This window comes from Eurosta solidaginis, chromosome 3 (assembly GCF_040869045.1).
Source record: "Eurosta solidaginis isolate ZX-2024a chromosome 3, ASM4086904v1, whole genome shotgun sequence".
Taxonomy (NCBI): Eukaryota; Metazoa; Arthropoda; class Insecta; order Diptera; family Tephritidae; genus Eurosta; species Eurosta solidaginis.
The window spans coordinates 48,522,750-48,535,656 of NC_090321.1; the positions used below are offsets into that span (position 1 = coordinate 48,522,750).

General features: G+C 39.6%; 1 protein-coding gene across 1 annotated transcript in view; it reads right to left on the bottom strand.

Annotated features, from left to right (window-relative positions):
- Positions 1-12,907, bottom strand: part of TBPH (TAR DNA-binding protein-43 homolog) — a 30,725-nt gene extending 17,818 nt beyond the window's left edge. The window contains exon 1 of the mRNA XM_067771590.1: positions 12,415-12,907. The gene's annotated coding sequence lies outside the window, so the exon portion shown is untranslated. The remainder of the gene's footprint in view (positions 1-12,414) is intronic.

The following is a 12,907-nucleotide window of genomic DNA, read 5'->3' on the forward strand; positions in this document are numbered from 1 at the left end:
GCATCATAATCAGCGTTGAAATTTATTTTTAAATAAATGTCAATTTGTATGACAAAATGTCAAAATGAAATGGAAACAAACAAATGGCATCTCAAAATGTAAACGTCACTTAGAACTTACATAGAAAATCAAAATTCAACAGACTTCTAAGTCAAGTAAAGTCTTGAGTAATCAGAAACATGCAATGTTAATTTAACAGAACTGTAAGTGACAGTTCGCAAGCCAAGTCAAGTCTATGCTAAGTATCAGTAATGGAGCCTTTAACCTCACCTTCCCGAAGAGAATATTGCTACAAATCATGGCGGAACGATACAAGGTGGCAGCATGGGACAGCTGTTTATAAACTTTTTTATTTGATTTGATACATCAACTTCCGCCGCAGTACGATTTTGACATTTGTCCATCGAATTTACAAAAACAAAGTACATGGAATTTTTATTTATGTTTGTAGGTATGTCACCATGCTGTCACCTTGTATCGTTCCGCCATGCTACAAATTTAATCACAAATTCCTCATGGAACTAGGGGATGGGGATGACCTTGAAGGTTCAATGCGGTCATGTTCAATAGTTCCCGACATGATCGGGCAGGTACATTAATGGTGCTGGTAACCGAAACGTACCGGATCTTTATCCAGCAAAGGACCATCAACATCAATAAAACCTTCGGGGAGTGCTTGTATAGCTACAACCACAATTACAACAACCATGTCTGTAGGTAAGTAACGCTCACCAAAATTGTGGTGCAAGGAACGCTGATACTTTTACTAACCCACTCACACTTTAAGGGCCAATCAAACTTCCTTAATCCTAACGCCATAGTCGTAACAATGCCCACATCCATAACCATCTCGAATGTGATCGATTAATGGTGCGTTAACCTAAAAATCTTGAAAATTTCATAAAAATGAAGAAAACGCATAAAATTACAAACATATTCCATAAAAAATAAGTCTCTTAGTCATAACGTATCCAAAACAAAGAATAAAATCTACAAAAAGTTAATAAATTCACCAACTCAAATATTTTTAGGTTATGGATATGGCGAAAAACCAAAAACCAATTGGTTGGCTATGGTATGGTTATAGCTTTAGCGTTATGGTATGGCACACTTAATCGATTACATTGATTTCCATAAGGTAGGTTCGATCAGCTGTTTTATCTGGTTATGGTTTTATGGTTATAAGTCACCATTAATTGGCCCTTTAAATTAACAGCGCTGTGCCACATGTTAAGCTAAGCAAAATGTTGTTTGTAGCTGTGTTTTTTTTTTATGCGGCAGTTATGCGGCAGTTACCCACGAACGTACGTAGAAAAAACGTGTCAGCTGACACGACCTATCTTATGAGTGTGCAATGTAAACGAAAACTCACGACGTGTAACGCCCGTACGTACGTAGCCCGGAACGTAGAAATCAAAACAATTTTGATTTTTTCCGTAAGAACGTGTCAGCTGATCGCTCTCTCACTAGACAGAGTTGCCTAGTAAACTTTTGTGCGCTAATTTTTGACCGTTTGCAATTTTATTCAAAAACACCTAATTAAAGTTTGAAAACTTGTGAAAATAATTCGAAATAATTATGTAAAAGTGCTGATTATAAATATGCAATCTATTTATACTTATTTAATATGTATTCCGGCCTTTTACAATATCAAAAATTGAATTGGAAAAAGTTGATGTTTCCATAAGCATACATGCAAAATGGTCAATGGCAACAGTGCTTATCTGTAAACAATACACACACAAATATGTTATGTACATGTACACAGACGCACACAATGATTCCTACGGGCTTGAGAGTTCGGTCAAACGTGCTTCGTACGACAAACGGCCGTACGTACGGCACACGTCGGTGGGTAATTGCCGCATAATGCCCAATTACCCACCGACGTGTGCCGTACGTACGGCCGTTTGTCGTACGAAGCATGTTCAATTTTTTTAAACCAAGGATCTAGGAGTGATGATTTTGCGAACATTTTGTCAGACTCCAACTGCCCTAATCGTCGCCAAACTACCTCTAACAATCTGCTCTTCAAACTTTCTCCCTCTACAGTTTTCATTTTGCGATTTCGTACTGCGTATTGAAGACCTCTGATTAGGGGCACTACCAGTGACATCGTGGGATAATTTTCTCCTGACAATTCGGTTGTCATGGCCTCTACGGGCTTGAAAAGATTAGTGTAGTCCAACAATGTTTCCCATTCTGATGAATTGAGGAAATCAGGTGCATTTGGTAAAGAAGTTATTATGGCAGAGAGTGGTTCTTTTACCAAGCATATGCGCTCCATCATTATAAGGGTGGAATTCCACCGGGTAGGGACATCTTGTTTTAACCTCAGTTCAGTAACGCCCATTTGCTTTTGCATATTTTTTAATTTTTCCGTCGCTTGAGAACTATGGTTAAAGTAAGTGACTATGGCACGACACTTGTTTATGAGCACAGTAACTTGTGGAACAGTTTTGACGGCATCAATTACACATAAATTTAATGTATGCGCTACACATGGGAGGTGGTGCTTCTGTAGCATTTCAGTTATATCCTTTTTAATATTAGCCCCGTTATCACTTACTACAGTAACTATTTTGTCAAAAACGGACCACTCATCAAATATTAACTTCAATTCTGTAGCTATATTTTGGGAGGTATGATTTCCTAAGATTTCCTTTGTTGATAAAACTGCAGAAATCATTTTGTTATCCCGAACGAAATGACTAGTAACTGACAAAAAAGATTTTTGACTATCAGAAGTCCACATATCAGTTGTAACTGAAATATGTGTTACAATGTTGAGCAAGTCATGCAGTTTCTTTCTTACTTCATTGTATTTAAAAGGTAGCATTGTATTTGATAAAACTTTTCTGTTTGGCAAGGAATATAATGGCTGAAGCTTTTTTGTATATTCTACAAATCCTAAATTGTCAACGATGGAAAGCGGCTGCAAGTCTTTTGTTATCATCTTTAAAAGAGATTCATCAATATTATTTTTTTCTTGCTCTGAGAGCTCAGAACGTGTGCTGGTAACAAATAATTTTGTTTGAACAGTCCTTCTCAAACATCCACTATTGGAAATGTCTTCGGTAGGTACTGTTAACGAACTGCGCGCTGCACTCCCTGCAGTAGTTGACGAAAGAGAAGTGGAACTATGTTCCTCTTCTGAAATTACTGGCGCTATTTCTCATGAAGTTAGATTCCTATGTTCTGAGGAAGACGGATGCTTACGGCGTAGATGGTCATTTAAATTTGATGTGTTGCCAGAAAATTTAAAAATTTTTTTGCATATATGGCATTTAACTTCATTGCCATTTTTGGTAAAAAAAACTCCCAAACAGAAGATCTCTTCAATCCAGGCCGCATTATAAATATCTACACAAATTAAATTGTTAAAATCACTTCCTCAGTTAAAAATACTTAACAATTACCACGCTTAAAACGTTTGTCGATTAGGTTGAGGTATGCTAAATTTATTTTAATATCTTTTTCACACTGATATATGCACAGCAAAAATTTAAATAGAACGAATGATTCGAAGAAATAGTAATAAGCGAATCATTCATACCAAAAACTAGTAGTTCGATAAAATAGTAATGAACGAATCATTCATACATAAAACTAGTAACTCGAAAAAATAGTAGTGAACGAATCATTCATGCCTAAAACTAGTAATTCGAAAAAATAGTAATGAACGAATCATTCATACCTAAAACTAGTAACTCGAAAAAATAGTAGTGAACGAATCATTCATACCTAAAACTAGTAACTCGAAAAAATAGTAGTGAACGAATCATTCATACCTAAAACTAGTAATTCGAAAAAATAGTAATGAACGAATTTCAAATGACTATCGAATGAATGAAAATTAGTGAACTATCGAATAACTCGATATTTTTCATTCGATAGTTCCCAACACTAGCCGTTTGTCGTATCGCTGTAGTCGTATCCCTAACGTAATCAGCTATTTATCGTTACGACGGTAAACCAAAAACCACCCTACAAGACGGAGGTAACTACCCTACAAGAAACGCTGATAGTTTTACTAATACACTCACACTTGTAATTGACAATGCTGATCCTGCGATGACGTAAACATTGATACTCAAATTTATGTATGTTCCTTTGTTCGCTCACGCATGTCCGCATGTTCCCAACGACATCCTATAATCATGAAAAAGGACTCAAACTGGGAAAGCTTCGGACACCTGGTACAGAATAAAAGAACATACAGCAGATACCATTATGCATGTGAGACAGATACATAATTCTCAACGGAATTTTATGTATGCGAGAACAGTTTATCCGATTTAATCATGTTGTCACTACTGACTGTCATATGACAATCAAATGATTATCACGGTTGTTTTGTTATTTTTTAAATTCCGGCATTTTCAACCGACGAAAACCGTATAAAAAATAAGTTTAAAAAATGAAAAAGAGAGCATTTCAAAGCTCCATCCTAAAAGAAAAAAAATTGAAAATAATATTAAAAAATACCAAAAGCTGTCGGAATGTATAGGGCGTACTCAAAAAATTGATACGCGAAAAATAATAGTGGTTAGTGGTGATTCATTTTTAAATGTGTTTCCGCATGAGGAAAGCGCTCTTCAGTTGTTTTGTTAGTTTCTGAATTTAAATTGAACATTCTGAACTCGAATTCTTATAAAACTATTTATTTTAAACAAATAAAAAACACGTATTCTTTTATCACGTACAAAATTAAAAACGTAATGAAATGAAGTAAATAAAAAGCAAAAAGCATTGTTTCATTTTTGGCGAAATATAACAATGGGCATTTATGATAGTATAACAGTCAAACCTGATATCTACAGTAAACTATAATTTATGACACCTTTTGATAGTTAGAGTGTCAGCACTGATCCAGGAAAAGGAATGAGAGTGAGCAGTACGGCTATATACTTAATCAGTAGGCCATGTTGGTGTATAAGAAGGAGACGAAAACTCACACGTACACAGTTGTTTATATCACATTTGCGCAAGTCCCCTTAAGTTTGTGATAGAAAGTTTGTATGAGGCGCTGATCGTTAGGTTGACATTGCTGACAATCAGATGATAGTCAGTATTCTTGTAGGGTAGTTCACCCACACATTCAAAGCTTTTTTCGCTTTCCACTAACACATCCACGTTTCATGCTGACATCGAAATGACAGTTCATTAATTATTCCGGGAAACTTTGAAACGGAGAAAAAATATCATTGTTTACAACGAAAAATATCTTGTGCTTTTAGTTGTGACATGTGACGGAAATTAAAAATTTTGTTGCAGAGACCATCTTTTTGCGTTGGCGGCCTTCGCCCAAAATAATATTAAGGGTAACATTTTACAAGACGGTGCACCACCTAATTTAAAAATATCAAATAACAATAAAAACGGAGCTCGAATCGCGTCTTTTGATTCCACGTTTGATAATTTTTGATAAAAATTAGGTGGTGCATCGTCTTTTAAATCGTTACCATATTAAGTTGTATAGAATCGACGGGATGGCCTACAAGGTTTCATGTCATACTAAATCGCTCCCGATATGGTCGGGCTACTACCTTAATTGTTCCCGGAACGTACCCGATCTGCATCCGGCAAAGGACCAACAAAGTCGGTAACGGGAGTGTCCTTATCGCTACAACAACAACAACATTATTTACTTTGGTAATAGTGCAGTTTACGGTACCCACCGAAATTTGGGCCAAAATTTTCGAGTGAGGTATCAAAAGACGCGTATTCACGTCTAGATCAAGAATCCGAAAGCGGAAGTTAACTTTTTTTGGTAATAGTCTAGTTGAGGGGTCGACTGCTAATACGCTACCAAAAGAATCGATAGTGGTGTCAAACGACGCGTCTTAACATCAGTATTAATAATCCAAAGGTGAAAAAAAGACCCGCGCGTCCCTCCGAAACCGGGGGTGGGATCCATAGTATTTTTGCGCAGAACACCTTTCTGCGTTGGCGGCCTTCGGCCGCGCTTATAAAAAATAACCCTGGGCTACGCCATGCCAAGTCCGGGTGTGTGGTATAACCGTGGCTACCGCCACGGTGATGGACAATTTTTTTTGTGGGTACACCACAACAACAACCACATTAAAATCGCCAACTTCAACTGCAAATATCTCCGGCAGGCATGCTTAACCAACGAAACGATATCATTTCGTTACGATAATCAACGTTAATAAACGAAACGAAGTCATTTCGTTTCGTTTATTAACGTTAAGATCGTCAAATTAACGAAATGATTTCGTTTCGTTTTCTGCCATATCAAAACGAAATCAAATCGTTTATGTTGATTATTAATTTCAAACTATGCTGGCAAAGCTGATTTATGGCGGAGTCATTAAAGGTGAAAGCATTATCCAAGCTGATTGCAACTTTTCTCATGAATTTTGACAGTACGAACATTTCTCAGAGTATTTTTGACATTACCACCAACGAATTACACAAACAAATTACATAGAGTTTGTGTGTGTATGTGCGCTCGTTGTTGCCACCTTACGGCTTCACCATGGCTATAGCATTGCCAGCACAATTCAAACATAAAGTATCACGTTTTTGTTAACGTTTTTAACGATAACGAAAGCTTTTCGTTGCGGTTAAAAACGAGATACAATTTATCTTGATAATTTCTTTATCGATAATACTTCGAAGTGTTTCAACGGAAACGGTGGAAATTTTTTGATAAACGATTAGCTTAACGTTAAGGTGCATCCCTGATCTCCGGACAGAGTTTGTCGACGACTTTAAATAAAAGGCGAAAGTTTTTTATGTATTTAGATTACATTTAATTAACACGGTAAAACTTTAAATAAAATACAACAGATTTAAAAGGCAATATTAACTTGACATGGCGCGTTAAAAAAATCGCTTGCCACTCGACTCGTCTTCTTTTCGATAACTGTCCTGCTGTTCAATTTGGTCCCTGTATAAATACAAATGTGTGCACAATGAAAGAACAGCAAAATCATACGATTATGCCGCTATGCATTGAAATTGCAGTAATGTTCAAAGCAATAAACAACATTAGCATGTATTTGTTATTGTATGGTTTTCTATGTTGGAAAGTGCACCGTAACTTGTATTAAAAAGGTAAATAACTGAGCAAACCCAGCAGACAATTAGATCAGCTCAGTAGCCCAGCAATATATTTTAATTTGCGTTGTTTGCTAAATTTATTATGAAATGCCATCCCATCCCCCGGTGGATCCGCATGAGGATTCACCAACCATCAAAGCGGCTAGCTTACTGGCTGGTCGACGTATTAATCCGGATGCGGTTCGAACCACAGCACTCCGTACTTGGCCGTCTTTCGCAGTGAATACCTCCGTTACCCGACCTCGCATCCACTTGCTTCGTGGTACAGTGTGATCACACACAATCACTAATTGCCCCGGTTTTAAAGGCGTTGCCTGATCTCTCCATTTAGAGCGTCGTAAAAGTTGAGGCAAGTATTCGGTGGTCCATCTCTTCCACAGTCGATCTTTTATATTTTGCGATATTCGCCATTGTTTTCGAAGGCATATATGCTCGTCGTTTATACTAGGAGTTTGCGTTGAGTTGAGGCATCCTAGCAGAAAGTGGTTGGGTGTCAAGGGCTCCTCGTCTTGTGGCGTTACAGGCAGTTCAGTAAGCGGGCGGCTGCTTACGATGTTTTCGGCTTCTATCAGTACGCTTCTGAACGTTTCCAGTCGCGGAGTTTCTTCCTTTAAGACTCGTTGTAATAACCTTTTGATACATTGTACGAGGCGCTCCCAGCAACCTCCTGCTGATGGGTTAGATGGACAATTGAATACCCATTGAATATTTTGGCGAGACATTTCCTGTTCAATAAGATTAAAGTCAAAAAAACGGTTTTCTTCATTAAGTTCTTTTTGGGCTCCCACGAAGTTAGAACCGTTGTCGCTTCTAATCTTCACTGGCACTCCTCGGCGGTTGACAAAATTTCTAAAGGTAATAATAAATGCGTCAGTCGATAGATCTTCCGCTATTTCTAAGTGTATGGCTCGTGTTGTCAGGCACGTGAATAGGGCAACCCATCGCTTCTCCCTTCTTCGACCAATTGCAACAAAAAATGGCCCAAATAGTCGACACCGGCGTAAGAAAATGGGCGAACGTATGGAGTAAGGCGATCTGTTGGCAACTGACCCATGAGTGGTGTAGCTGGCTTCGCATTGTTGTAAATGCACACTGGACACTCCCTCTTGATGGATTTCAACACGGCACTTAGGCGTGGAACCCAAAATTTTTGGCGTATTTCATTTATTGCCAGACGATCATTTTGGTGATGCAGCTTACTATGGTATTGCTGGACGATTAGACGCGTGACGTGGTGATTTTGTGGCAGAATTACAAGACGACGCGCGGAAAGAGGTAAACAATAGGCGGCATCAATTCTACCGTTGACCTTCAACAAACCATCATCGTCTAAAAACGGCGTTAGCTGATATATGGCTGATGACTTCGATATTGACTTCTTCGTTTTAATGGAATGTATTTCTTCGGCGAATGATTCGGTTTGAACTTGACGTAAAATAGTTTTTTCCGCATCGGCAATTTCCATGGCGTTTAATTCCCCTTGTGACGAATATCACATCTAGTGTTTTTAGCGAACCTTAGTACCCAGGCTAGAACTCTGGTGAGCTTTAAATATAAAGAAAAATTACAAAATTTGATTGGATATTCCCCTTGGTTTGTAAGTATGACTCTTTTAGGTGCTTCCTCCACAGCACATTGTTCAGACATCAATTCGCATGTTTCCCGCGGCCAGCGTGCTTCTTCTTCATGGAGAAAGGATGGACCATTCAGCCATCTTGACCGTGTACCGTACTGAAATGTTGTAGACGTTCTCGTTGCTTCGTCTGCTACGTTAAGCGCTGTACGAACCCATCGCCATTGATCCGATGTTGTCGTACTTAAAATCTCAGCTATGCGGAATGCGACAAACTGTTTGTACGTTCTGCTAGTTGAACGAATCCACAATATGACAGTTTTGGAATCGCTCCAAAATGTTGTACTATTGATGCGAAAGTCATGACAGTGGACCAATGATTCTTTTAGGCGACACCCCAAAACCGCGGCTTGTAGCTCTAAACGTGGTATTGTCATACCCTTGAGTGGTGTGCATCTTGCTTTGGCCGAAACCAGCGTAACATCGACCTCGTTCCCTCGTTTTATTCGGAGATATCCGATGGCGGCATATGCCGAGGAACTTGCATCCACAAAAATATGTAATTGAATATCATCAGCAACAGACAATAATGCAGAATAACAGCGCGGCACCGTGAAATTCTTCACCGACTGAAAATTTTCCCACCATGTCTTCCATTGATGTGCCAAGTCATGAGGTACTACCTCATCCCACTCAATTTCTAGTCGCCATAAAGACTGAACTAACAGCTTCAATAATATGGTTATGTTTGCCAGAAGTCCGAATGGGTCATAAATTGACATAGATATGCCTAACAGTTCTCGCTTTGTAGGCGTTCGCGTGCCATTCAGAACATCCCGGCCGATTTTGTGAAACTGAAATTGAAATTCAAGAGCATCATTAGTGGTATTCCAATACATACCAAGCACCTTTTCAGTTTTTGTATTGCGATCCATTTTGACGAGTTCCGAGTTACTATCTAAATTTTCCCCATTTAATTTGTATTGAACCTCTTTATTGTTACATATAAAATTGCGTAATTTAAAACCCGCGGTGGCATTTATTTTAATGGCTTCTTTTGTGATATTTAGAGCTTCTTCGGCGCTATCAAAGCTTATGACCAGATCGTCAACGTATGTGTTAGCTATGACAGCATGGCTACCACCTGGCATGGCGGTCTCAAATTTAGCGGCGTTGGCGTTCATTATATATTCGGCGCAGCAAGGTGAACAAATAGCTCCAAATATCGGCTGCGTCAAAGACAATACGCAGTTTTCCCGGTTTCGACGGATTAACAACACCAAAATGAGGGAGATACCATGTTTTGGGATTTTCAATAGCGGCTTCATCTTGTGTCAGCTTTCTGGCATACACCTTTTCTATATATTTGGCGATTTCTTTTTTATAATTTTCAGCATAAACGGCATCCTTCTGCATTCTACACTCAGTGCTCAATAAGCGCTGCTTCGCCATTGCATAACTCGACGGGAGTTCGGTAAAATCTTGTCTCCAAAGCAATCCTACTTCATACCTCTGGCCGATGTTTTTTGTGGTTTCTAACAAGATTTTCCTGGCTCGCTGATTTTCATCCGATTCCAATACGATTTTGGTACTCCGGACTCCAAAGCTCTCATTTGAAAAATACTCCTCCATTAAAATGTTGAATTGTTTATATGATTCCGACTTACGTATATGAAGCACCCTGGGCATGCCAACGCTTTCTTATTGGTGTGGTCCGTATACCACCCAACCCAACTTAGTTTCCACTGCTACTGGTTGATCATGTCCGGTTTCGACGACTTTGTTGGACAAACACAAGTGACAATTGTCCAAACCCAACAGTAAGACTGGTTCGACATCTTCATAGTTCTCTATAGGCAAAGATTTTAAATGATTAAACTTACTTTTTTCAAATGATTGCTTTGGCAAATGGAGATCCTTTATCGTATGAACGTTTTTCAGTGAGTATGTATGGCGACTATTTACTTCTCCTGTTTCAAGAGACACTTTCCTGGAGCTTTCTGTTGTCTGCCTGTCACCGTACCATTGAAGAGTGAGAGGCATGACACGACCTCGTAGACCTAACTGTGTCGCGACATCTTCTTCCAAAAGCGACACTGATGACCCTTCATCGAACATCGCGTAGACAGACATTTTTCCTCGAGGACCTGACAATGTAACTGGGACAACTTTAAAAAGACTGGTTACCTGGTCCTTTCGACAATTCAAAATTCGTTCCCGGTCGGACGACGACGTAGATGATGATCCCATATCCTTGTGCAACAACTTATGATGCATACGTTTGCAACCGTTGATGGAACATTGCTGGCGGCGACGACAATTTAAAAGGCTATGACCTTTTACCAGGCATCCAAAACAAAGACGATGTTGTTTGACCAGTGACCACTTGTTGACTAGGTCGAGCGACTGAAATCTTTGGCATTCTGGCAAAGCGTGAGCTTCGTTGCATGAAGGACATGTCAGTTGCTCGTGGTTGCTATGAAGAACTCTGCGAGCCGACCCTCCATTTGGTCCGGACTGACGATTAGTTTGTGCATTATAACGCGGCTGTGGTAATGTTTGTTGGCTAGAACGCAGAGAACTGTTACTAACCCCGGGCATAGTCGCCACTACTTTTGCCAAATCGCTCAACCAATTTGAAAATACGTCAACAGTGGGGAAACGGGAAACATTAGCGGCATACTTACTCCATTCAAATTGTTTGGATGAAGGAAGCTTAGAAACCAATTGTTCCAGCAACATGGGATTCATAAGATGGTGCTCACATTTGGCTGACTTAAAAACGCTGAAATATTGGCGACACGATTCGAAAATTGTAATATCTGCTCAAGGTGGCTATCGTTAATGGCAGGAAACTGCTGCACTTTCTGCAATTGGCAGCGTATCAGCAAAGTCCTGGCGTCCAAAGTTGAATTCAAGTTCCTTCATAACTTTTGGAACGTCATCAGGGTATATTAGCATTGACGTTACTGACCGCTTTGCATTACCCTGAAGTGCTTTCTGTAGTCGCATTAAATTCTGCCGGTTGTTGTAGGAATACTGGGCTGTGCTGTCGCTGAAGTTCGCTAAAAATAGAGGCCAATCCTCTGGATTGCCATCGGAGGTAGGTAGTGGGTGTAATTTTACGGAGGAACTCTCTACCAGCCACATTGGGTTTGATGACGACGATGCTTGCAACTCCGCTGGTGGTATTTTTATTTGCGGTGCTGTCGGTGGAGGCTGTGAAAAATTGGTATATGTACCCGCAGTTGGAACGACATTAATAGCCTCTGCCTCGATCCGCTGTCGAAGCTGCTGCACCTCTATCTGACTACGACTCGTTTCGTTTCGAAGTTCTTTTACAGATTCTCGAAGCGATGCAATGCTTGCCACCAAAAATGCCAGCGTTTCGTTTGCACCATGCGTCGGTGTGTATGCTGCGGTGCCCTCACCTATGTTCACAGCCGTAGTTTCTCCATCGGACCCGGTGTCGCTATCATTCGCTTGAACGGACGTAGTCCTTACTTTCTGACGAATGTTCATATTAAAAAGCCAATTAAAAAAAACAATGAAGATTTCTGAGGAAACAGTGCCGAACAGTTGCCTAAACCTTTATATGTTAGCCTATATTTATACTGCCGACTGCCTTGACCCCCTACACCTGTAACGCTGAAAAAACTCCTAGTATAAAACGAACAATTTATTTAATGTAAATGGATTAATGGCGAAATTCCAACAGGCTTTGAATCAAATTTACTTGCTTTGTAACTTACGACTTTATGACACTGACCAATTTGCACAGATTACCACCAAGTTACGAACGTTGACTATGATCACTTGACGGAGAACAATCTTGACACCAAATAAACGATGACGTTGACTTTGACTTGACGGAAAACAATTACATTGACTTGACGGAGATTTGCCCAGATTACCACCAAATAACGAACGTTGACTATGATCACTTGACGGAGAACAATCACGTTGACACCAAATAAACGATGACGTTGACTTTGACCACTTGACGGAGATTTACACAAACTACCACCAAATAAACGAACGTTGACTATGGCCACTTGACCGAGAACAATTTCGTTGACACCAATAAACGATGACGTTGACTTTGACTTGACGGAGAACAATTACGTTGACTTGACGGAGATTTGCCCAGATTACCACCAAATAAACGAACGTTGACTATGATCACTTGACGGAGAACAATTACGTTGACACCAAATAAACGATGACGTTGACTTTGACCACTTG